The sequence below is a fragment of the Mustela erminea genome, chromosome 2, assembly GCF_009829155.1.
Source record: "Mustela erminea isolate mMusErm1 chromosome 2, mMusErm1.Pri, whole genome shotgun sequence".
Lineage (NCBI taxonomy): Eukaryota > Metazoa > Chordata > Mammalia > Carnivora > Mustelidae > Mustela > Mustela erminea.
Genome location: NC_045615.1, coordinates 62,688,955 through 62,716,171, shown reverse-complemented (window position 1 = coordinate 62,716,171; position 27,217 = coordinate 62,688,955). Strand labels below are relative to the sequence as shown.

Genomic DNA, 27,217 nt, shown 5'->3' with positions numbered 1-27,217 from the left:
CATTTTATAATGAAAGATTGTACACTTTTTTTTAAAATTTTTTTATAAACATATAATGTATTATTAGCCCCAGGGGTACAGGTCTGTGAATCGCCAGGTTTACACACTTCACAGCACTCACCACAGCACATACAAGATTGTACACTTCTATAAACCTTTCCCTATTTCCCTTACCCCCAAGTCTCCCAACAACCTTATTTTTTAGGTTATTTTTTAAAGATTTATTTGTTGGAGAGAAAGAGCAAGAGAAAGAGCACACAAGTTGGGGGAGGGGCAGGAGGTAGGGAGAGGAAGAGGGAAACAATCCCAAGCAGACTTCATGGTGAGTGTGCAGAGCCCCATGTGGGGTTCAATTTCATGACCCATGAGGTCATAACCTGACAGAAACCGAGAGTCGGATACTCAACAGACTGACCACTCAGGTGCCCTCACGATCCCTTCTCTACTGTTTCAGAGTTCAACTTTTTTGTTTCTTTTTTTGATTCCACGTAAAAGTGGAATCATGCAGTATTTGTCTTTCTCTGGCTTATTTCACTTAGCACAGTGTCCTCTAGGTGCATCCATGTTGTTACAAATGACAAGATTCCACCTCCCTTTTTAGGCTGAATAAAAACTTTTTTCCCCTCTCCCTCCATAACACATTTTCTTTATCCACTTACCACTGGTGGACACCTAGGTTGTCTTTACACCTTGGTTATTATGAATAATGCTAATGATAATGATTTCATTTCTTTTGGATATATACTCAGAAGTGGGATTGCTGGATCATATGGAAGTTCTATTACTAACTTTTTGAGGAATCTCTATACTATTTTCCATAGCAGTTATAACAGTTTATGCTCTAATAGGATTTTTCTTTTCTCCACTTTCATGTTAACATTCTTGTCTTTTTGGTATTAGACAATCTAACAGGGTCAGGTGATAGGAGATATCTCAACTGTGGTTTTGATTTATATTTCCTCAATGATTAGTGGTGTTGAGCACCTTTTCATGTACCCGTTTGCCATCTGCATGCATTCTCTATAAAAATGTCTACTTAGGCCCTTTACCTAATTTTTTTCTCTATTGAGTTTTATAGATTTCTTGTGTATTTGGGATTTTAACCTCTTTTAGATACTTTATTTGCAAATATTTTCTCCCATCCAGTAGATTGCCTCTTCATTTTGTTGATGGTTTCCTCTACTGTTCAGTTTTTGGTTTGATGTAGTCCTGCTTATTTTGCTTTTGGTGCCTTTGCTTTTGGAATGCAAAAAAATAATTGTTAAGATCAATTCCAAGAAGTTTACCCCTATGTTTTTTCTGGGAGTTTTAGTTTCAGGTCTTGTGTTCAAAACTTTAGTCCACTTTGAGTTGATTTTTGTGTATAGTGTGAGAGAGGCCTGATTTCATTCTTTTAGGTGAGATCCCTCTTTTCTCAATACCATTTATTGAAGAAATGATCTTTCCCCCATTGTATAGTTTTGGTTATTAGAATTTTTTTTTTTTACCATATTTGCATACATGTATTTGTTGGTTCTGCATTTTGCTCCATTAATCTGTTTGTTTTGTTGTCAGTACCATGTTATTTTAATTACTATAGCTTTGTGATATAGTTTGAAATCAGAAAATATGAGGACTCTAACTTTGTTTTTTGTTCTCAAGACTGCTTTGACTATTGGGGTCATTTGTGACTCCATATAAATTTAGGATTATTTTTTTCTATTAGCATGAAAAATGCCATTGGAATTTTGATAGGGATTGCACTGAATTTGCAGACTGCTTTGGGTACTGTGGGAATGTTAACAATATTGATTCTTCCAGTCCATGAACATAGACCATCTTTACATTTATTTGTGTCTTTTTTTCTTTCATCAGTCTTTTCTTGAGACATCAATCTTTTGTGGTTTTCAGTATATGGATTTTTCATCTCCTTGCTTAAATTTATTCCTAGGTATTTTGTTTCTTTTGTAAATGGGATTATTTCCTTACTTTCTCTGTTAGTTCACTGTTAGTATATAGAAACACAACTGATTTTTGTATATGGATGTATCCTGCAACTTTACTAAATTTGTTTATTAGTTCTAACACTTTTTGGAGTCTTTAGAATTTTCTGTATATAAGTTACCTGCAAATAGTGAAAGCTTTTCTTTTTTCCTTCCTGATTTGGATCCCCGTTATTTTATTTTCTTGCCTGATTGTTCGATCTAGTATGTCAAATAACATATCGAATGAAAGTTTTGAGAGTAGGCCTTTTTTGTATTGTTCTTGATCTTAGAGAGCTGTTCATCACTGAGAATGATGTTAGCTGTGGCTTACTCATATATGGCCTTTATTATGTTGAGGTGCTTTCCTTCTATACTCAGTTTTTATTATGGAAGGATGTTGAACTTTGTCATATACTTTTTTCTGGACTTCATGGATGATCATACCATTTTTATGCTTAATTTTGTTCATGTGGAATATTGCATTGATTGGGAATACTGAACTATTCTTACAACTGTGGAGTAAATCCCACTTGATTATAGTATATGATCCTTTTAATGTACTATTGGACTTGGTTTGCTAATACTATGTTGAATGTTTTTGCATTTAACTTTTCATCAGGGATACTGGCAGATAATTTTCTTTTTTTGTAGTGTCTGTCTGGCTTTGATATCATTATAATGCTGGCCTTGTAAAATGAGTTTGGAAATAATTCATTTTCTTCAAGTTTTCGAAAGAGTTTGAGAAGGATTGCTAATCCATCTTCAGATGTTTGGTAGAAATGACCACTAAAGCCATCTGATCCCAGGCTTTTCTTTGTTGGGAGATTTTTGATTACTGACTCAATCTCCTTACTAGTAATTGGTCTATTCAGATTTTCTATTTCTTCATGATTCAGTCTTGGTAAGTTGAATGTGTCTAGGAATTTAGCCACTTTCTCTAGGTTGTTCAACCTGTGGATGTACAATCGTTCATAGTATTTGCTTATAACATTTTGTATTTGTGTGGTACCTGTTGAAATGCCTTCTCTTTCATTTGTAGTTGTATTTCTTTGAGTCCTCCTTTTTTCTTGGTAAAAAGGTTTACTATTTTGTTTATATTTTCAAAATGTAGCTTAGTTTTATTAATCTTTTCTATTGTGTTTTTAGTCACTATTTCATTTATTTCCACTCTGATTCTTGTTATTTCCTTCCTTCTGCTAACTTTAGGCTTTGTTCGTTCATTAGGTTCCTTGAGGTAAAAAGTTAGGTTATTTATGTGAAAATTTTCTTTCTTTTTTTTTTTAAAATGTTGATATTTATTATTATGAAGTCTTGTAAAACTGCTTTTGCTATAGTCCACAAATTTTGGTATTTTTGTTTCAAGATTTTTTTTATTTTTTTGGTTTGTTATTTCTTGAATAAGCTTTCTGCACCTCTCTCTTTTGTTTCCTTCTAGGACCTTTATATTGTGTATATTGGTCCTCTTAGGGTGTCCCATAAATTCCTTAAGCTAGTAGCTTCACTCTTTTTCATTCACTTGAACCCCTCTAGAGGATTTTTTAGTTTAGTTATTCTTCAGCTCTGTGACTTATGTTTGATACTTTAAAAATATTTTCTTTTTGTTAAAATTGTTTTGTTTATATACTGCTGTTCTGACCTCAGTGAACATCACAATCTTAGGAGTAGTATTTTGAAATTATTTATGTATATTGTGACATGAAGAAGTTATTGTTAATGTCAAAAAAATTTCAATGTAAGGTAAGTGGATATCCTATAACCTTAATTACAAGTAGGAAATAACAATATAAACTCATGATTTAATAGCCCCAATTGTAAAAAATTGTAAAAAATAATTACTATATCTGCCACTGAAAATGTCATAAAGTAACAATATCTCAGTGGTAATGAATATATCTTGGCACAAAGAGTGACCTCTAAAAGCGCTTCTCATCAAAAGGAAATAGGTTAAAACCTCCAAGTTAATAATGATACCAAAAAGAAAGAATTGACGAATTGGTCATTTTGGGTAATTACTAAGATACCAAATCCCCATTCTCAAATTTCACAACTCAAGATATGTACCATATATTTATCTATTAATTTGCTTACAAACTATACTTAATGGTAATCAGTTTATAAGAAAAAAATCTTTAAAGAACTCTAGCTAATAAATGCAGAAGGAATGTTATAATTAGAAATTGTCATTTTAGAGATGTCAGCAAAAATGGCAGAAAAAGGATCTCTGAAATTTCACTCCTCCATAAAAGCACTTACAATACTGACTGGTAAATACTGTCAAAATTAACTTTTCAGAAACTTGCAAATTAACAACGACTTGCAGCATTCCAGGAATATTTATTCAAGAAAAGCAATGGAATTTCAATTAGAAGAGTAAGCTTCATAGTGTTTTCATTTGCCCTATTCCCACTGTTCCCAGAACTCTATGACAGCTTTCAAAACCAACAACCCACATTTATAGTAAAAATCAGCAACCTGGGGACCACTGGAAGGGGAAGAATTAGGCTAGATATCCTTTAATGCTCCATTCCCAGAAAAGTATCATTATTTTACCTATTTGATAGTTCTCTACAAGACCTTACTAGCAAAGCTGTCTTCATTTACCTGACCTGGAGTCAGGAGGTGTTAATTGTTAACCACTGTGGCTGCCTGAGGTAGCAGATAACAGGTGGCTATTAAAAAAAAAAAAAAAAAAAAGGCTATTCAAAAGCTTAAAATTAAAAGATGGGAAATAAGATGTCTGTAGGAAGCTTTAAAAAGTTCTGACATGTGCCTGGGAATCCAGAAAGCCATGTACATACCTAAGGCTGTATGCTCACTCACAAAAGACATAAGCTCTAAACTGGCTAACTTTGAAGCTCTGCACAAGCAGGGAGTAAAGGGGTAAGGCAGAATTGTAAATTGCCTTGCTGACTGTTGAGGGCACGCTCTAATATACATACAGAGATCCTTTGCCCAAGACTGGGAGACTTACTGATTTTAAGTAAGGATCTATGTATAATCATTAGGTGACCACTAAGCTAACCAAGCACAGACTTCCGCAACTGCTCATGAGAAAAATATAGATTTTACTGAAACAGTTTAGAAGAGTCACTAAACTAACAAACAGTACCAGTAACAATAACAAATCCTGGGTAGGGCAGAGAATCTAGCCTTGTAACTAACTATATAATTCTAACAATTATAAAACATACAACAAAACAAAGTATGGTTAATACACAGGAAGAAAGCTGTCAGTGAGGAAGTCCAGGTGTCAGACTACTAAGCAAAGACTTTGAGTTATGATTTCAAGTATGTTTAAAGAACTGAAGGAAGTCATGCTTAAAGAACTAAAAGTATGAAAACAATGTCTTTTCAGATAGATGAGATATAAGAAGTAGAAAACATAATAATAAAACAAGTGGCAATTCTGGAACTAACAAGTAAAAATCACTGAAATTTAAAAAAAACTCCATTACAAGGATTCAATGGTAGATATGAGGAAGGGACAGAAAAAGCAGTGGAGAGAGAAGTTGAAGTCAATTGAGATCATACATTCCAAGAAACAGAAAAAGAATGAAGAAAAAAATAACACAACCTCAGAGACCTGTGGGGATAAAGTCAAACATACCAACATGTTCATAATGAGCATCCCCAAAGTAAAGGAGGAAGAGTAAGAGAGTATGAAGCCCAAACTCCTCAAATTTGATGAACATTCAAGAAGCTCAGATAACTCCCAGTAGCATAAAAAGGTGCTCCACACCTAGAGTAATTATAACAGACAGCCAAAGAGAAAGAATCTTGAAAGCAGCAAAAAACTCTTTTGAGTACGATTAACAGCTGACAATGGAGGTCAGCTGACGATAAGACTGTCAACTAAAAAATTCTGTATTTAGTAAAGCTATGCTTTAAGAGTGAATAATAAACTAAGGTATGCCCTGATAAATAATCTGAGAGTGTTTATTGTTTTAGGCCTGCTCTGTAATAAATGCTAAATGAAGTCCTTCGGACTGAAAGCAAAGGATGCTGGATAGTAACTCGAATCCATATGAAAAGATGAGCACCAGTAAAAGTAAATACATAGTTAAACAAAAAGACCTTATATGTGTATTGTTTTTAACTCTTTATATCTGATTTAAAGGCAACTGTAGATTGACACTTGAAGGAGGAGTAAAGATGGCGGAGGAGTAGCAGACCGACATCAGGTCACAGTTTAGTTAGATAGTTATCAAACCGAACAATCCTGAACACCTACAAATCCAACAGGTGATTGAAGAGAAGAGCAGCAGCAATTCTAGAAACAGAAAATCAACCACTTTCTGAAAGGTAAGATGTGGGGAGAAGTGAATCCAAAGCCACGGGAAGACAGACTTTGGGGGAGGGGTTGGCTCCCAGCAAGCGGCAGAGCAGCAGAGCACAAAATCAGAACTTTTAAAAGTCTGCTCCACTGAGGGACATTGCTCCAGAGGCTCAGCGGGGATGGAGCTATCATAGGGAGAGCTCTCAGAGGTCTCAGATTCTGCAAGGTCACAGAGGGATCGGGGGTGTCTGCGTGTAGCAGAGCTTCCCGGTATTATTAGAGCAATGAAGCCAGCTATAGAGACGGAGCTGAGGAGTGAGCTCTCAGCTTGGGGTTACCTTAAACTGTGATCGAGGCATAGTCAGACCACTGCTCTTTGAGCAAGGACCAACAAGTGGCAGATCCGGGGAGACCCACCAGAAGAGCAGAAGGAATCTGCTGGGTTTGGAGACTCCAAAAGGGGCTGTGTGCCAGAGACAGAAAAGTTTGGTCACAGGCCGGGCGAGCTCGGAATGCGACTGGAGAACAAGGAGATGGGAATGACTGAGTGCTTTTCTCCAAGGGCGTACTAAGGAATGGGGCCCTGAGCTCTCGGCTTCTCCAGGCTGGAGACTGGGAGGCTGCCATTTTCATTCCCATCCTCTAGAGCTCTATGGAAAGCGCTCAGGGAACAAAAGTTCTGGAGAGCAAACCTGAGCAGATTACATGGCTTGGCCCCTGGCAAGAGCAGTGCAGTTCTGCCTCAGGCAAAGACACTTGAGAATCACTACAACAGGCCCCTCCCCCAGAAGATCAATAAGAACATCCAGGGAAGATCAAGCTCACTGATCAAGGAGAACAGTGGAATTCCAGAGGAGGGGAAAGCAAAGCATGGAATTCATGGCTTTCTCCCCATGATTCATTCGTCTTGCGAAGTTAATTAATTAAAACAATTTTTTTCTTAATTTTTTAACTTTTACTCTTTCTTTTTATGTTTTTTAAACTAGTTTATCTTAACAATACCTTAAAAAATCTTTTTAAACCTTCATTATTATAGTCATATTTTATCCTTCATTGTATCTAATTTTATTTTTTGTACACATACAAGGTTTTTTCTTCTGAAAAAGGTTGGGAACAACTTCTTTTAATAGATCAAAATATACCCTAAATCTAGCACTCCAGCCTAAGTAAATTATTCTAGTCTCCAGCCTAAGCAAATTATCTCCACTTTCTTTTTCTTTTTTTTCCCACCCAACTTATCACTCCTTTTTAGAATTTTTTTAAAAATTTCATTTTTACAGTCATATTGCATCCCTTCATCATGTTTACCCTTATTTTTGTGTACACATAAGTTCTGCTTTCTTTAAAATTTTGGGAGGTAGTTTCTTCTAAGAGACTAAAATACACCCAAAATCAAGGGGGCGGTTCTGTTCTATTTAGCAGTCTAATATATATATTCTTTAAATGTTTTTAAAAAAATTCTTGTTTAAACTTCTTTTTATCCTCTTTCTTCTCCCCCCAATTTGGGGTCTCTTCTGATTTGGTTAACACACATTTTTCTGGGGTCTTTGTCACCCTTTTAGTATTTTATTCTCTCATTCATATATATATATATATTTTTTTTTAAGATTTTATTTACTTATTTGACAGAGAGAGAGAGATCACAAGCAGGAAGAGAGGCAGATAGAGAGAGAGAGGAGGAAGCAAGTGACTGGCTGAGCAGAGAGCCTGATGTGGGACTTGATCCCAGGACCCTGAGATCATGACCTGAGTGGAAGGCAGAGACTTAACCCACTGAGCCACCCAAGCGCCCCATCTCTTGTTCATATATTCTTATCTGGATAAATGACAAGGTGGAAAAACTCACCACAAAAAACAAAAAAAACAGAAAAACAAAAAAACAAGACAAACAAAAACAAACAAACAAACACAACAAGAGGCAGTACCAAAGGCTAAGGACCTACTCAATACGGACATTGGTAATAGATCTAGAGTTTAGAATGATGATTCTCAAGTGCTAGCTGGGCTCAAAAAAGGCATGGTAGATATTAGAGAAAAACCCTGTCTGGAGAAATAAAAGGCCTTTGTGGGGAAATAAAAGAACTAAAATCTAACCAAGCTGAAATTTAAAAAAGCTATCAATGAGGTGCAGTAAAAAATGGAGGCTCTTACAGCTAGGATAAATGAGGCAGAAGAGAGAATTAGTGATACAGAAGACCAGATGATGGAGAATGAGGAAGCTGAGCAAAGGAGAAGCAAACAACTATGGACCACAAGGGGAGAATTTGAGAGATAAATGATACTATAAGATGAAAAAATATTAGAATAATTGGAATGCCAGAAGAAGAAGAAAGAGAGAGGGGGGCAAAAGTATATTGGAGAGAATTATTGTAGAGAATTTCCCTAATATGGCAAAGGGAACAAGCATCAAAATACTGGAGGCACAGAGAATCCACCTCAAAATCAATAGTAAGTCCACACCCTGTCATCTAATAGTTAAAATTACATGTCTTAGTGACAAAGAGAAAATCCTGAAAGCAGCCCTGGACAAGAAGTCTGTAACATACAATGGTAAAAAATATTAGATTGGCAGCAAACTTATCCAGAGACCTGGTAGTCCAGAAAGAACTGGCATGATATATTCAGAGCAGGAAATGAGAAAAACATGCAGCCAAGAATATTATATCCAGCTAGGCTATCACTGAAAATAGAAGGAGAGATAAAAAGCTTCCAGGACAAACAAAAACTGAAAGAATTTGTAAACAACAAACTAGCTCTACAGAAAATATTGAAAGGGGTCCTCCAAGCAAAGAGAGACTCTAAAAGTAGTAGACCAGAAAGGAACAAAGACAATATACAGTAACAGTCACCTTACGGGCAATACAATGGCACTAAATTCATATCTCTCAATAGTTACCTGAATGTAAATGGGCTAAATGCCCCCAATCAAAAGACAGGATATCAGAATGGATAAACCCGCCCCCCCAAAAAAATCAATATACTGTCTACAAGACTCATTATAGACCCAAAGACACCTCCAGATTTAAAGTGAGAGTGGTGGAAAACAATTTACCATGCTAACAGACATCAAAAGAAATCTGGGGTGGCAATCCCTGTATCAGACCAATTAGATTTTAAGCCAAAGACTATAATAAGAGATGAGGAAGGACACTATATCATACATAAAGGGTCTGTCCAATAAGAAGATCTAACTATTTTCAATATCTATGCCCCTAACATGGGAACAGCCAACTATATAAACCAATTAATAAAAAAATCAGAGAAACACCTCGACAATAATACAATAATAATAAAGGACTTTAACACCCTCCTCACTGAAATGGACAGATCATCCACGCAAAAGATCAACAAGGAAATAAAGGCCTTCAATGACACACTGGACCAGATGGACATCACAGATATATTCAGAACATTCCATTCCAAAGCAACAGAATTAACATTCTTCTCTAGTGCACATGGTACATTCTCCAGAATAGATCACATCCTGGGTCACAAATCAGGTCTCAACCAGTATCAAAAGATTGGGATCATTCCCTGCATATTTTCAGACCACACTGCTATGAAGCTAGAACTCAAGCACAAGAGGAAAGTTGGAAAGAACCCAAATATATGGAGACTAAAGAGCATCCTACTAAAGAATGAATGGGTCAAACAGGAAATTAAAGAAGAATTCAAAAAATTCATGGAAACAAATGATAATGAAAACACAACTGTTCGAAATACGTGGGACAGAGCAAACGCAGTCCTGAGAGGAAAATATATAGTGATACAAGCCTTTGTCAAGAAATAAGAAAGGTCTCAAATATACAACCTAATCCTACACCTAAAGAGGCTGGAGAAAGAATAGCAAAGAAAGCCTAAACCCAGCAGGAGAAGAGAAATAATAAAGATCTAAGCAGAAATCAATGAAATGGAAACAACAACAACAAAAAACAGTAGAACAAATCAATGAAACTAGGAGGTGGTTCTTTGAAAGAATTAACTGATAACTCCTTGCCAGACTTATCAAAAAGAAAAGAGAAAGGACCCAAATTAATTAAATCATGAATGAAAGAGGAGAGATCACAACCAACACCAAAGAAATACAAACTATAAGCACATATTATAAGCAACTATATACCAGCAAATTTGACAATCTGGAAGAAATGGATGCATTCCTAGAGATGTATAAACTACCAAAACTGAACCAGGAAGAAATAGAAAACCTGAACAGACCTATAACCAGTAAGAAGATTGAAGCAGTCAACAAAAATCTCCCAACAAACAAGAGCCCAGGGCCAGATGGCTTCCCAGGGGAACTCTACCAAGCATTTAAAGAAGAATTAACTCCGATTCTCCTGAAACTGTTTTAGAATTAGAAATGGAAGGAAAACGTCCAAACTCATTTTATGAGGCCAGCATTACCTTCATCCCCAAACCAGAAAAAGACCCCATCATAAAAGAGAATTTCAGACGAATATCCTTGATGAGCATAGATGCGAAAATTCTCACCACAATAATAGCCAGTAGGATCCAATGGTAAATTAAAAGGATTATTCACCATGACCAAGTGGGATTTATTCCTGGGTTCCATGGTTGGTTCAACATCCACAAATCAATCAATGTGATACAATACATTAATAAAAGAAAGACCAAGAACCATACAATACTCTCAACAGATGTTGGAAAAGCATTTGACAAAGTACAGCATCCTTTCTTGATCAAGACTCCTCACAGTGTAGGGATAGAGGGTACATACCTCAATATCATCAAAGCCAACTATGAAAAACCCAAAGCAAGTATCACTCTCAATGGAGAAAAACTGACAGCCTTTCCCCTAAGGTCAGGAACACAGCAGGGATGTCTACTATCACTACTGCAATTCAACATAGTTCTAGAAGTCCTAGCCTCAGCAATCAGACAACAAAAAGAAAGAAAAGGCCTTCAAATTGGCAAAGACAAAGTCAAACTCTCACTTTTTGCAGATGCTATGATACTTTGTGTAGAAAACCCAAAAGACTTCAATCCAAATCTGCTTGAACTTGTACAGGAATTCTGTAAAGTGTCAGGATATAAAATCAATGCACAGACATCAGTTCCATTTCTACAAACCAACAAGACAGAAGAAAGAGAAATTAAGGAGTCAATCCCATTTGCAATAGCACCCCAAACCATAAGATACCTAGGAATTAACCTAACCAGAGAAGCAAAGAATTTGTACTCAGAAAACTAGAAAGTAGTCATGAAAGAAATGTAGGAAGACACAAAGAAATGGAAAAACATTCCATGCTCATGGATTGGAAGCACAAATATTGTGAAAATATCTATGCTACCTAAAGCAATCTACACGTTTAATGTAATCCTTATCAAAATACCATCAATGTTTTTCAAGGAAATGGAAGAAATAATCCCAAAATTTATATGGAACCAGAAAAGACCTCGAAAAACCAGAGGAATGTTGAAAAAGAAAGCAAGAGTTGGTGGCATCACAATTCCAGACTTCAAGCTCTACTACAAAGCTGTCATCATCAAGACAGTATGGTACTGGCACACAAACAGACACATAGATCAATGGAACAGAAAAGCGAGCTCAGAATAGACCTTCAAATCTATGGTCAACTAATCTTTGATGAAGTAGAAAAGAATGTTCAATAAAAAAAAGACAGTCTCTTCAATAAATGGTGTTGGGAAAATTGGGACAGCCACATGCAGAAAAATGAAACTGGACCATTTCCTTACACCACACATGAAAATAGACTCCAAAATGGATGAAGGACTTCAGTGGGGGAAAGGAATCCATCAAAGTATTTGAAGAGAACACAGGCAGCAACCTCTTTGACATCAGCCACAGCAACTCCTTTCTAGAAACATCGCCAAAGGCAAGGGAAGCAAGGGCAAAAATGAACTATTGGGGACTTCATCAAGATCAAAAGCTTTTACACAGCAAAGGAAACAGTCAACAAAACCAAAAGACAACTGACAGAATGGGAGAAGATATTTGCAAATGACATATCAGACAAAGGGCTAGTATCCAAAATCTATAAAGAACTTATCAAACTCAACACCCAAAGAACAAATAATCCAATCAAGGAATGGGCAGAGGACATGAACAACATTTCTGTGAAGAAGACATCCTGATGGCCAACAGACATATGAAAAATTGCTCCACATCACTCGGTATCAGGGAAATACAAATCAAAACCACAATGAGATACCACCTCATACCAGTCAGAATGGTTAAAATTAACAAGTCAGAAAACAATAGATGGTGGTGAGGATGGAGAGAATGGGGAACCCTCCAGCCACTCTGGAAAACAGCATGGAGGTTCCTCAAAAAGTTGAAAATAGAGCTACCCTATGACCCAGCAATCACACTACTGGGTATTTACCCTAAAGATACAAAGGTAGTGATCCAAAGAGGCATGTGCACCCTAATGTTTATAGTAGCAATGTCCACAATAGCCAAACTATGGAAAGAACCTAGATGTCTGTCACCAGATGAATGGATAAAGAAGAAGTGGTATGTATGTATGTGTGTATGTATATATATATATATATATATATATATATATATATATATATATATATATATATATGAATACTATGCAGCCATCAAAAGAAATGAAATCTTGCCTTTTTCAATGATGTGGATGGAACTAGAGGGTATTATGCTGAGCAAAATAAGTCAATCAGAGAAAGACAATTATCAAATGATCTTCTTGATATGAGAATTTGAGAGGCAATGTATGGGGTTTGGGTGGTAGGGAAGGAAAAAAATGAAAGAAGATGGGGTCAGGAGGGAGACAAACTATAAGAGACTCTTAATCTCACAAAAGAAACTAGGGCTGCCAGGAGGAGGGGGGTAGGGAGAGAGTGGTTGGGTTATTGACATTGGGGAGGTATGTGCTATGGTGAGTGCTGTGAAGTGTGAAGCCTGATGATTTACAGACCTGTACCCCTGGGGCTATTAATACATTATATGTTAATTAAAAAAAATTTAAACAAAAAGCATAAAAAAGAGAACTATAAAGCAGTAATTATAAATGTTAATGTATATACAATGCATAAAACTGTATGACAATAAAAGCCCAAAGGAAAAGGAGTGAATGCAACTATATAGTAATAAAATTACTGTACAGTATTATAATTAAATTGGTATTACTCTAATTTAGATTGTTATAACTCCAAGAAATATTGTAAAAGAGTGACAAGGGAGTGGAAATGGTACACTACAAAACATCTATTGAACACAAAATAATGCCTTAAGGAAGAATAGTGTAATGAAATACATAAAGAAACCAATAATAAATTGGCAAATATAAATCCTACTTCGACAATAGTTACATCTACTGTATATGGTTTAAATAATACAACTAAAAGGCAAAAACTGGAAAATGAATTAAAATTTCAACTATGTGTCATTTTTAAGAGACATGACTTAGTTTTAAAGATACAAATGGGCTGAAACTAAGTGGACAGAAAAATATGAATCATGTAATAGTGATCAAAAGAGAACTGGAATGGCTATACTAATATCAGATAGAGTAGGATTTAAGAAAATATTATTACAAGAAACAAGTACTTTTTTTTTTTTAAGATTTCATTTATTTATTTGACAGAGAGAGAGAGAGATCACAAGTAGGCAGAGAGGCAGGCAGAGAGAGGGGGAAGCAGGCTCCCCGCTGGGTAGAGAGCCGGATGCGAGGCTCGATCCCAGGACCCAGAGATCAGAACCTGAGCCAAAGGCAGAGACTCAACCCACTAGCCACCCAGGCGCCCCACAAGTACTTTTGTTTTAAACAAGTACATTTTTATAAAAGGGTCACTCCTTAAGATGTAACAATTATAAATATGTATGAGCCTAAAAATAGAGCACCAAAATACATAAAGTAAAAAATGACAGAACTAAAAGGAAAAGCAGATTATTTAATAATCCACTTTCAATAACGTATATAACAACTAGAAACAATTGTATATAACAACTAGAAACACTGGAAATCAACTGAGCTAAACAATATCTAGAGAACACTCTGCCAAATAGCAGAATGCATTCTCAAGTGTGCATGGAATATTCTCCAGACAGACTGTATGTTCTATCATAAACAAGCCTATCTAAATTTAAATGTTTAAAATGAATGGGATGAAATTATAAATGGGGTAGAAGCAAATTTGGGTAATTAATAAATATGTATATACAACACACTGCTAAACAGTGGGTTAAATAAAATTGTAAGGGATGTTAGAAAATATTTTCTGACAAATGAAAATGAAAAATCAAAATATTAAGATTTTATGTGATGCATCTAAAGCAGATTAGAAGAAAATTTATAGCTTTACAGGCCTATATTTAGTAAGTCCTCAAACCAATAAAATAATCTTCTGCTTTAAAAATCTCAAAAAAGAGAAAACTAAATACAACACAAATGAAGGAAATACTAAAGATTAGAGTGGAAATTAATCAAATAAAGAATAGAAAAACAATAGAGTTAAATCAAAGGAATCCAAAGTTCTTTGGAAGGATCCAAGCTTGAGAAAGCTACATACATGGAATCAGAAAAAAGAGAAGACCCAAAAATATTAAAATTAGGCATTAAAAAAGAAAACATACCTTATAAACATACAATAGAAATGATGTATCATCTAAGTAGATAACCTAGAAGAAATGGACAAATGCTTAGACATGAACTACTGAAACTGACTCAAAAAGAAATAGAGATTAATAGAACTATAACTAATAAAAGACTGAGTTAATAATCAAAAAACTGCCAGTAAAGATAAGCCCAGAAGTACATGACTTTGTTGCCTAATTCTACCAAACATTTAAAGAATTAGCACTGGGGTGCCTGGCTGGCTCAGTTGGTTAAGTGTCTGCCTTCAGCTCAGGTCATGATCCCAGGTCCTGGGATTGAGCCCCACTTCTTCCTCTCCCCACTGCTCATGCTTTCTCAAATAAATATATGAAACATTTTTTAAAAAATAAAGAATTAACCCCTATCCATTACAAATTCTTCCAAAAAATAGAAGGCAAACTTTTCAATGGATTCTATGAAGGAGGTATGAACCTAATACCAAAAACAAAGAGATCACAAGAATGCAATATATCAATATCCTTTATTAACATAAATGCAGGAATCCTCAGTAAAATCTAGCAAAGAGATTTGCACATACAAAAGATCTGTACATTACAGCCAAGGGTGATTTATCTCAGAAATGCAATGTTGGGCCAACATGCAAAAATCAAAGTAATATACTACATGATCACCTCATTAGAAGCAGAAAAAGTATTTGCAAAAATTTCAACATCTTTTCATAATAAAAATAACAAGCTAGAATAGGGAAAAAGAAAAAAAAAAACCCACCTCACCCTGATAAAGAAGATCTATAAAATCTACAGGTAGCATCATACTTAATGGTGAAAAACTGAGTTTTTTTCCTAAAATCAGGAACAAGACAAAAATGTTTGCTTTTGTCAATTTTATTCAATAGCTACTACAAGTTCTAGCAAGGAAAATTAAGCAAGAAAAAGAAATAAAGGCACCAAGATTCAAAAAGAAAAAATTAGATTATCGCTATTTGTAGATGACATAGTCTTGTATGTAGTAAATCCTAAAGAATCTACGAAAAGAGAAAAAATATAACACTAATAAAACTAGTTCAGGAAATTTGCAGAATACAAGATGAATACATAAAAATCAACTGTTCCATGAAGACTAATGAGGAGCTAAATGAAACAAAAGCAATATGCCTTATAAAAAATTCAAAGTAATGGTCATAGATATTGGACTTGAAAAAAGGGCGCATGAAGTCAGTGAGAACACCAAAAACAAAGAAAATATTAAAAAATCATGTCATGGGGCACCTGGGTGGCTCAGTGGGTTAAGCCTCTGCCTTTGGCTCAGGTCATGATCTCAGGGTCCTGGAATCGAGCCCCACATTGGGCTCTCTGCTCAACAGGGAGCCTGCTTCCCCCTCTCTCTCTGCCTGCGTCTCTGCCTACTTGTGATCCCTCCCTCTCTCTCTGTCAAATAAATAAATAAAATCTTTAAAAAAATAATAACCAGTCATACCGAATCATACTGAATACTTAAGTATTCGGTAGCTAAAATGAAAAATATCCTAGAAGGAATCCACAGCAGACTAAAGGGTGCAGAAGAACAGATCAGTGATCTGGAAGGCAGGAGATGGAAAGCAACCAAGCTGAATAGCAAAAAGGAAAAAGCATTTTAAAAATGAGAATAACTTAAAAGACTTTGCAACATCATCAAGCATGATAACATTCATGTTGTTAGGGATATGAAGGGAATCCCAGAGGGAGAAGAAAGAAGGGGGCAGAAAATGTATTTGAAAAAAATAAGAGCTGTAAACATCCCTAAATCTGGGGAAGGAGACAGAATCCAGGTCAGAAAGCACAGAGAGTGCCTAAAAGGTGAACCAAAGAAGTTCTATACTAGGATACATAAAAACTAAACAGGCAAAAAGTAATTATAATGAGAAAAATTCAAAAGTAGCAAGAGAAAAGTTACATACAAAGAAAACCCCATAAGGCTATGAGAGGATATTTTAGCAGAAACTTTGCAGGCAAGCACAGAATGGCATGATACATTCTAAGGGCTGAAAGGATAAAGCCTACAATCAATAATACTCTACCTACTCTACCCAGCAAGATTATCACTCAGAATTGAAGAGACAGAGTTTCCCAAACAATAAAGTAGTTCATCACCACTAAACCAGCCTTACAAAAGAGGTTAAAGGGAATTCTTTAAGTGGAAAGAAAAGGCCATAACTAGAAGAAAATTATGAAAGGCAAAATTTCACAAGTAAAAGCAGACAGGAATCACTCATAAAGTCAGTGTGGTGGTGAAAACTGAACTAGTAAAATCAATTGTATCTACAAAAATTAGTCAAGTGATAAAATAAAAAGATGTAAAATATGATATCATATACATAAAATATGGAAGGGGAACAAGAATTTAGTGCTTTTATGTGTTCAAATTTAAGTGACATCAACATAATATAGACTGCAATACACACAAGATGTTCTATATGAACCCAATGGTAACCACAAATAAAAAACCCGTAATAGATATACAAAAAAATAAAGTGAAACTAATCCAAGCATAACATTAAAGAAAGCCATCAAACCACATGGGAAGAAAGCAAAAGAAGAAAAAAGGAACAAAGAAGAACTATGAAAACACCAGGAAACATTAACAAAGTGGCATTAAGCACATACCTATTAACAATCACTTTAAATGTAAATGGACTAAATGCTCTAATCAAAAGATACAGGGTGACTGGCCAAAAAACAAGCTAAAGACACACACAGACTGAAAGTGAAGGGATGGAAAAAGATAACCCATGGAAATGGAAGTGGAAAAAAAGAAAAAAAACTGGGGTAGCAATACTTATGTCAGACAAAACACTTTAAAGCAAAGACTGTAGAAAGACACAAAGAAGGGCACTACATAATGATAAAGGTCAATCCTTTGACCTATGGGTCAATCCCATAAAAAGTACAACAATTATAAATATCTATGCACCCAACACAGGAGGACCACAATACAGGATACACATAAAGGGAGCCAATACTAATACACATAAAGGGAGAAACTGACAGTTATACAGTAATAGTAACTCTACTTGCATAAACAGATAGATCAAGGAAACAGTGGCTTTGACACATTAGACCAGATAGACCTAACAGATATATACAGAACATTCCATCCAAAACTACAGAACAATTCTTTTCTCAAGTGTGGATATTATCCATGGAACATTTTCCAGGATAAATCACATGTGAGGCCAGAAAACAAATCTAAATACATTTAAGAAGGCTGAAATCGTATCAAGTACCTTTTGACCACAATGGTATGAAATGAAATCTACTGTAAGAAAAAACACAAACCTCACAAACAGGTGGAAACTAAATAACATACTATTAAATAATTGATGGTGCGGCAGCTGGGTGGCTCAGTTGGTTAAATGACTGGCTTTCTTGATTTCGGCTCAGGTCATAATTTGGGGTTATGAGATCAAGTCCCACATTGTGCTCTATACTCAGTGGGGAGTCTGCTTGATATTCTCTCTCTCCTTCTGTCCCTCCCCCAACTCATGTGTGCACATGCTATCTCTCTCTCTCAAATAGATATTAAAAGAAAATCTAATGGATTAACAAGAAAATCAAAGGGAAGATTAAAAAATACATGGAGACAAATGAAAATTAATACACAATAGTCCAAAATCATTGGGACACAGTTAAAGCAGTTCTTAGAGGGACATTTATGACATTACAAACTTACCTCAAAAAATAAAAATCTCAAACAATTTACCCTCATACGTAAATGAATTAGAAAAAGAAAAAAGCCCAAAGCTAGTAGAAGGAAGAAATAAGGAGGTTAGAGCTGAAATGGATGAAATAGAGACTAAAGAATAATAGAAAATATCAATGAAACAAGGAGCTGATTCTTTGAAAAGAGAAATTAAATTGATAAACCGTTAGGCTGATAAGTAAAAGGAGAGTGAGGACTCAAATAAAAACAGAAATGAAGGAGAAATAACTGAAATAAGAGATACAAAAAATCATGACAATTTTACAAAAATTATATGCAAACAATCTGGACAACCTTGAAGAAATGGATAAATATCTAGAAATATACAATCTTCCCAAATTGCATCAGAAAGAAATAGAAAATACGAAGAAACCAATTACTAGCAACAAAACTGAATCAGTAATAAACTCCCATCAAAAATCTAGGACCAGGTGGCTTCATACATGAATTCTAGCAAACATTTAAAAAAGAGTTAACACTTATCCTTCTCAAACTATTCCAAAGAAATAGCAGAGGAAGAAAAGTTTCCAAATTCAAACTATGAGGCCTACATTATTCTGATACTAAAACAAAGACACTATTAAAAAAAAAAAAAGAAAAACGTAGGTCAATATCTCTGATGATAACAGATGCAAAAATCCTCAACAAAACATTAGCAAACCAATTTCAACAATACATTAAAAGGTTCATTCAACATGATCAAGGGGACTTATTCCAGGGATTCAAGGGTAGTTAATCACCACAAATCAATAAATGTTATATATCATATTAATAAGAGAGAGAATAAAAGCCATATGATCATCTCAATACATGCAGAAAAATAATTTGACAAAATACAATATCTATTCATGATAACAACTCAACTTAAGTAGATTTAGTGGGAATACACCTCAACATAATAAAGGCCTTATAGAACAAACCCTATTAGGGAAAACTGAAGCTTTTCCCCCTCAGATCAGGAACAAGACAAGGATGTTCACTCTCACAACTTTCATTCAACATAGCACTGAAAGTCCTACCTGCAGCAATCAGACAAGGAAAAATTTTTTTAAAAAATTCAAGTTTTAAGGAAGAAGTGAAACGGTCACTATTTGCAGATATGATACTATATAGAGAAAATCCTAAGGAATCCACCAAAACAACTATTAGAACAAATAAATGAATTTGGTAAAGTTACAGGATATGAAATTAGTATACAGAAATGTGTTGTGTTTTTGTACACTAATAATGAAGTACCAGAAAGAGAAATTAAAGAGACAATTCCATTTACAACTGCACTAAAAATAATAAAACACTTAGGAATCTATTTAACTAAAGAAGTGGAAGGCTTATACCCTGGAAATTATAAGATGTTAATGAAAACATTGACAACAACACAAAGAAGGCTCATGAATTGGAAGAATTAATGTTAAATTGTCCATACTACCCAAAGCAATGTAGGGATTCAATGTAATTCCTGTCAAAATAACAATGGCATTTTTCACAGAAGTAGAACACATAATCCTGAAATTGTTATGGAACCACAAAATACCACAAATAGCTAAAGTATTCTTGAGAAGAAAGGTAGAGCTATCACAATCCCAGATTTCAAGACATACTACAGATAACCATAATCATCAAAATAGTATGGAACTGGCACAAAAAATAGACATAGAGATCAATGGAATAGGATACAGAACACAGAAATAAAACCATATATACATAGTCAATCTATGAAAAGGAGGCAAGAATATACACTAGGAAAAAGACTTCCTTTTCAATAAATGGACAGCTACAGGCAAAAGAATGAAATGATTTTCTTACAGCATACACAAAAATAAACTCAAAATGAACTGAGGACCTAAATGTGAGACTGAAATGATGAAATCCTTAAAAGAAAAAAATGAGCAATAATCTTTTGGACATCAGCCTTAGCAATATTTTTCTATGTCTATTTCTATTTTTCTATGTCTTCTCAGGCAAGGGAAATAAAAACAAAACTAAACTATTGGGACTACTTCAAACTAATAAGGTTTGCACAGTAAAGGACACCATCAAGAAAACAAAACAAAAGAACCTCTATGGAATGGGAGAAGATATTTGCAATGACATATACAATAAGAGGTTAATATCCAAAATATATAAAGAACTTATATAACTCAAAACAAAAAAAAGTTAAAAATTGGGCAGAGGACCTAAATAGAGATTTTTCCAAAGAAGACATAGCGATGACCAACAGATATTTGAAAAGATGCTCAACATTGTAAGTCATCAGGAAAATGCTAATCAGAACCACAATAAGATATCAGTTTGCACCAGTCAGGTGGTTAGAATAAAAAACACAAACAAATGGTGCAGATGTGGGGGAAAGGGAGCTCTCATGCACTGTTGGTGGGAATGTAAATTGGTACTATCCCTACGGAAAAAAGCATGAAGTTATGTCAAAAATAGAACTAGAAATACCATATGATCCAGTAATTCCACTACTGGGTACCTGCCCAAATAGCCAAGATATGAAAGCAACCTAAGTGTCCATTAATAGATGAATCAATGATGAAATGCGGCATATATATATACAATGGAATATTATTCAGCCACAAAAAGAATGAGACTTTGCCATTTGTGACAACATGGAGAAACCTAGATGGTATTATGCTAGGTGAAATGCATCAGATAAAGACAAATACCATATGACTTTATTTATATATAAAATCTAAAACACAAAACAAATGAGTAAACAAACCCCAAGGAAACAGAATCGTAAATACAGAGAAGAAACTGATTGCCAGGGGTGGGGAGAAGTGGAAGGATGGGTGAAATAGATGAAGGGGATTAAGAGGTATACACTTTTAGTTATAAAATAAGTCATGGGGATGAAAAGTATAGCATGGGAATAGTCAGTAATACTATAATAATATTGTATGGTGATAAATGGTAATTACATTTTTCCTGGTGGGTATAGCTTAATATTTAGAACTGTCAAATCACTATGTTATATACCTGAAACATAACATTGTATGTCAACTATACCTCAATAAAAAAACTATAAGAAACAACTGTCTAAGTGTATGCTAACAATGAATAATACAATAATGGAATCAAAATAATTACATTTAATAGCATCAAAAAGAATACTTAGAAATTTAATGTGTGTAGGACTTGCATACTGAAAACTATAACACATCACTAAAAGAAATTAAAGTCCTAAGTAAATTTAAAGGCATCCTTAGTTAACCAATTGGAAGACTTAATATTGTTAAGCTGACAAGCCTTGGTCTTTTGGTCTACTGATTTAACAGAGCCCCTGTCAAATCCCAGATGAGAAAATTGATCTTAAAATTCTCAAGGACATGAAAAGAATTTGGATTAGAAAAAAAAAAAATCTTGTAAAACACTGGGGGACTTACATAAATACAGAGTAGTGGTTGCCAGAGGGGTGGTGATGGAGAGAATGGGCAAAAGAGGTGAATTCCAATTTCAGAACTTACCTCAAAACTATAGTAATCAACTTTGTATAGTACTGCCATAAGGACAGATTAATGGAGTCGAGTCTCAAAATAACCCATACATCTTTGTCAATTAATTTTCAACAAGAGTGACAAGCCCATTTAATGGAGAAAATAATCTCTTCAACAAATGGGGCTGAGCCACATGTGGAAGAATGGTACTAGACTCTTAAAATCATAAAATTAACTCAGCAGTGATCAAAGAACTGAATGTAAGAGCTAAAACTCTAATACGCTGGAAAGAAAACAGATGTAAATACTCAAGACCTTGGATTGTGCAATGGTTTCTTAGATAAAAGTACAACAAAAAAATATATAAATTTGATTTCACCAAAATTGAAAAATTCTGTGCTGCAAGGACATGATCAAGAAAGAGAACCTACAGCGTAAGATAAAATATCTAGAAGACAGAGTTCAAGAATTTGGAGTCTATAAAAAACTCTTACAACTCAAAAAAACAATGAACTCCAAAATGAGCAAAGAATCAAGTAGGCATTTTCCAAAGAAGATATTTAAATAGCCAATAGTACAGAAAATAATGGCTAACATCATCAGTTATTAGGGAAAAGCAAATCAAAACCACAAGATACTCTTCACACCCACTGGGAGGGCTATAATAAAAAAGATAAACAGACAATAAATAGTTTTGATGAGGATATGGAGACTTTGGAACCTCTGTATACTGCTGGTAGGAATGAAAAATGGTACAGCTATTCTGGAAAACAGTTTGGCAGTTCCTCAAAAAGTTAAACACAGAATAACCTTATGACTAACAATGTCACTCAAAGAGAACTGAAAACATGTGTCTGTACAAAAACTTGTACACAGATGTTCACAGCAGTAGCATTCATAATAGCCCTAAAGTAGAAACTATCCAAGTGTCCATTAACTGATGAATGGATAAAGAAAATGTGGTACATATACACAATGGAATATTATTCAGCCACAAAAAATAATAAAATACTGATTAACATTAGGACATTAAAAACCTGTAAAACATTACGCTAAGTGAAAGAGGCCAGACAGAAAGGCCAAATATTGTATAATTCCACTAACACAAAATTCACTGTATAGGCAGATCTATGGAGACAGAAAGTTGATTAGTAGTTGCCATTTTAGGGGAGAGGAAAATGGGAATCGACTGTCTAATAGGTATGGGATTTTCTTCTGGGAGTGAAAAAACATTGCACAACTTTGTGAATATACTAAACCACTGACTGTATAAAATGGTGAATTTTAGGGGCGCCTGGGTGGCTCAGTGGGTTAAGCCGCTGCTTTCGGCTCAGGTCATGATCTCAGGGTCCTGGGATCGAGCCCCACATCGGGCTCTCTGCTCAGCGGGGAGCCTGCTTCCCTCTCTCTCTCTCTCTGCCTGCCTCTCTGTCTACTTGTGATCTCTCTCTGCCAAATAAATAAATAAGATCTTTAAAAAAAAAATGGTGAATTTTATGGTATGTGAATTATATCTCAAAAAAATCCCTGCAGGGGCACCTGGGTGCCTCAGTGGCTTAAGCCTCTGCCTTCAGCTCAGGTCATGATCTCAGGGTCCTGGGATCGATTCCCACACTGGGCTCTCTGCTCAGCAGGGAGCCTGCTTCCCTTCCTCTCTCTGCCTGCCTCTCTGCCTACTTGTGATCTCACTCTGTCAAATAAATAAATAAAATCTTAAAAAAAATCCCTGCATAATACGGTGGAGCAACTTCAAGATGATTTCCCACATGAAATGGCTACTAAAAGACATTATTATTTCTATAGGGTCCTTTCAAATAATATTAGAATTAGCACACGGCAGCCTCATTTAACATGACTCAATTTGGCTCATGGTTAAATGACAAATCATAAAGCAACTATAATCAAAATATTCATCTATATAACAGATTTTTACAAACATTCTCAACCTTTGAGTTACCATCTGGACTTCTAACGGAAAAAAACAAACACATTTTAAACTAAAAATTAGTTCACATATTCAACCTTATGTAAGTTTAGAAACACCAGCAAAAACTTGTCAAACCTGACCAATAAATGTATACTTCAAAAAATAAGAAAATTATCAATTTGCAAACAAAATAACGGAAACAGGCAATAATCCTCAATGAATATGCTGCACCATTAGGTGAAAGTTTTCTGGGAAAACTGATGATAGACAGATCAAGCTGGCAACTCCTGAACTCACTAAACACTCTTAACACCATTAAGAATGAAACAAAGCAGACATTATAACCCTCATGCTGGATATGAAGAACTAAGATTATTTCATCACCACTTATGAAGCACATCTGCCAATATATACATATATGTATACACACGTAACTTGCTTAGGTCTCGTAATGTCAGTGTACAAAAGACAGCTGGGATAGATGAGTAAGGTGAACAAAATGAGTGTGCAATCAACCAAATCCAGAATGCCAGAAATTTTGTAGAGCAAATGATATCATCTGTTTTAACAGTAAATTCATAAAAGAGAAGGGGAACTGTTATAAACAAAAAGAGGCTTATGAATCAATCATATAGTTTTTCTTCCAAACGAGGATACTTTTGAGAGTGAAAAGGAAGTTCTATTTTTTTTTTAAAGGAAGTTCTATTAATAATTATGCTAGACAACAGGCATGATCCGGGACCACTCCAAAGTCTCAAATACAAGGTATGGGCTTTCATGTTGTCAATATCTTTTTATTTATTTATTATTATTATTATTTTGAAAGAAGATCCAGTTAGGGAATCTGAACATGAAATGATATTAAAGAATCACTGACATGACACTGTAACTAGGTTTTGTATTTTAAAAAAAAGTCCTTATCTGTTAGACACACACTGAAATGTACATAGGCGAGACGGTATCTGTGCTTTGCTCTAAAACACTGGTAGGGGTGGCGGTGGGGGTAGGATGTAGGGGAAATATGTGAAACAATATTGATAAAATGTTAGTACGCACTGGAGCTGCATAATGGGTCCATGGGGATTTATTACACTGCACTCCTCCAATTTAAGCATGTTTGAAAATTTTTGTAATATAATGTTAACTTAAAAAATTTAGCATCACCCAGCATGGCAGAACATGTTTCTGGCTTTGGCTTCCTATAATGACAGATACACTCCCATAACTCTTACTTGCCAAAAAAATATTGGTTAGGCTTAGTCATAAAATGGAAATCTCAAAGGGAAATCTTTAAAGAAGAAACAGCTGCTTAGGCTCAAAGGAAACGTAAAAATCTGTTTTTGACTTTCCCACTGAAAGATGCTCTCAGAGTTCTTTTCTGGACTCACAGTGGGGTGGTTATGGAGCAGGCACTGGGATTTGTAAGAACTCGGAGATGAGGTTCACACAGCTTTGAATATTAAACTGAGTCAGCAGCCCCAATTTGAGATTATCCTCTGTTCTTGGCAAAGTCATGAGTTTAACTTCTGCCAGACATAAAATTTATTTTATGGGGTATTAGTAACTTTAAAAACTACATCTGAATGAAGTCTCTATTGCCACTGGTAAGTGTATGTTTTAATTGTGCAAGTTTTGTTTTTGGAGAATTGTTTAAATATGCATAGCCCAAATCTAAAACTTCATCTAAATAATTACCCTTACCTTTTGAAATTCCAGACAAAGAGAAGCAAAAGTATGCAGATTGGCTTTTAAAATGTCTTAATATTTGAAACACGTCTTTTAACGGTTTTGTACTCACCTCCTGTTTAGACCAGTTAAACTAAAATTTTTCTTAGACCCTGGCCCAACCATTACTCATGGATTTTAAATGCAAAATAATACAAAAGTTCTTAAAATAGAATTTCTTTCTATATGTCAGACTCCATTTCAGGCAACAGCATTTATAGAAATTATAGAAAAGCCTATAGGGGAAAAATACCAGAGATATAGAATAACTGAAAATTAAATCAGTTATGAAGAATGTGAAATAAAGTTTGCATGAAACCTCAAGAAATTTAAATAAACAACTGTTATTTTCACAAGAAGTTCTTCCATGGTTCAGAAGTTCAAGCCATCAAGTCTAAGAGGAAGTCTGCTTAAAACAAACAAACAAGGCAGATACTTAATTCCTGAGGAAAATGCTGTCACCAACATCATCTCAAGGTGCCTTAACTTTCATTTTCTTTCTGATTAAAGGCATTTAAATATATCTTTTAAAGAAGGAACAAGGAAAATTAGGATACACTGAATAGTATTATATACCTAAAGCCGTCCATTGTGAGTTTATAAGTCATGTGTTAGATTTATAGAAGTGGGTTTACAGTGAGGTACACACCATGACATTTTTGGATCATAACTACCACAGGAAGCCAAGTCACACTTTCATATATGAAAAGTAAGTTTCCTAGACATAATATTTATAGTTTATTTGCGCACACCCCATGACCCAGAGAAAACCCACATCAACATGAAGTTAGCAAAGCAGTACCAGTCAGAGTAATAGTCAGCAAAGGAACAAATTAGGGTAGTAATAGGCTGTTGCAAAGAGCAGCACAGTGTTTCCATAAATTCAGTTAACTATATTGTAGTTTGGTGAATGCAGAGGAAAAGAGACTAAAGGAAGAAGTGCAAAATTAAAATTATTTTAGGATCAATTTGAGTAAAATAACTCCTGTAGGATTCACTATGAATCCTTCTGTATTCTAATGTTACACAGGAATAGCATAGCAGAGGAACATTAGTAATGAAGCTTTTTCCAAGTGAAGAGTTAAATACCCTAAACTGGATGAGGTTAACAAACAAAAACATAGTAGCACTTGGATGCACTAAATATGTTTAACTGGATACCCCTGCTCTCCTATGCCACATGTTAATAGTCCTTGAAAACAGTGCATGTCTATAGCCACTAACTTCTTGCTTATATAGTAGCAGTAAAAATGAAAGCGATCTTTATTATTATTGTGTTCATAATAAAAGAGATTGAACTGATGTATGAATCAGTTTGTTTCTACAGAAATTCTGTAAGCCTTCTATTTTGATGTTTGTTACCTTACAATTATGTATCTGTTTCAGATACTGCAACACAGAAATGGTGTCAATACTTACTAGTGTGGTGGCCAGGCATACAAGACTTCTCACTGTAGCAAGTGGACACACAGATATTTTCAAGTTTATGGCAGGATCGAATTCATGATATGGTACAGACATTCAGACTTTCAGCAAGCTGCTCCTAACGAAATGTCTACACTGCCCGAAGGTATGAAATG

General features: G+C 35.0%; 1 protein-coding gene across 3 annotated transcripts in view; it reads right to left on the bottom strand.

Moving 5' to 3' along the window:
- Positions 1–27,217, bottom strand: part of TET2 (tet methylcytosine dioxygenase 2) — a 138,490-nt gene that overhangs the window by 18,075 nt on the left and 93,198 nt on the right. The gene's annotated exons all lie outside the window — the stretch shown is intronic.